This window comes from Penaeus monodon, chromosome 25, assembly GCF_015228065.2.
Source record: "Penaeus monodon isolate SGIC_2016 chromosome 25, NSTDA_Pmon_1, whole genome shotgun sequence".
NCBI lineage: Eukaryota > Metazoa > Arthropoda > Malacostraca > Decapoda > Penaeidae > Penaeus > Penaeus monodon.
In genome coordinates this window covers 38,325,293-38,325,926 of record NC_051410.1, presented here as the reverse complement: position 1 = coordinate 38,325,926, position 634 = coordinate 38,325,293, and the positions used below count along the sequence as shown (strand labels likewise).

At 52.8% G+C, this 634-nt stretch overlaps 1 long non-coding RNA gene across 1 annotated transcript in view; it reads right to left on the bottom strand.

The window, feature by feature from the left end:
* LOC119589227 overlaps positions 1-634 on the bottom strand; it is a 46,602-nt gene that overhangs the window by 29,962 nt on the left and 16,006 nt on the right. The gene's annotated exons all lie outside the window — the stretch shown is intronic.

Sequence of the window (634 nt, the reverse complement as noted above, 5' to 3'; positions counted from 1 at the left end):
ATGAGAGAGAGATGGAATCTGGGGTGAGGGGAAAGACCGCAAAGAGATATTGAGGTTGAAGTGAGGTTAAGGAGAGGTTGGAGGTTCAGATGAGGGGAGAAAAGATGTCAAATCGAGGATGAGGGGGGGAAAAAGTGCGTCAGGGACAGAAAAAAAAAGAAAAAAAGACGAAGGAATGTTGAAAAGAGAGAGGAGCAAAGGTCAAAGAAAAGAGGAAGGCTTATCAAGTGGAAAGGGAGAAGAGGAAAGGAGAGAAAGGCGGTAAAGGGAGGGAGAGAGGGAGGCGAAAGCTGGGACTGTCAAGAGAGGAGGGCGGTATGTAAGCTATATCAAGTATCGTCTGCAGGAGCTTCAGGTATTGTTCCTCCGTGTGTCTATGTCGTGATGGGGGGGGCGGATGGGGGGGCGGATGGAGGGGGGAGGTGAGGGATCGGATGGTGGGGAGGGGGAGTGGATGGTAGGGGAAGGGGGGAGGGCGGATGGTGGGGGGAGAGGGGGGAGGGTGGGATAGTGAGGGGGGGATGGCGGGGGTAAGGAGGTGGATGGAACTTGTCAAAGGGAATATGTATATGAGAGAACAGAGCTTCGTGTGCCAATGATCCATTTCTGAAGCGCTGATAACACACTTTTGCGC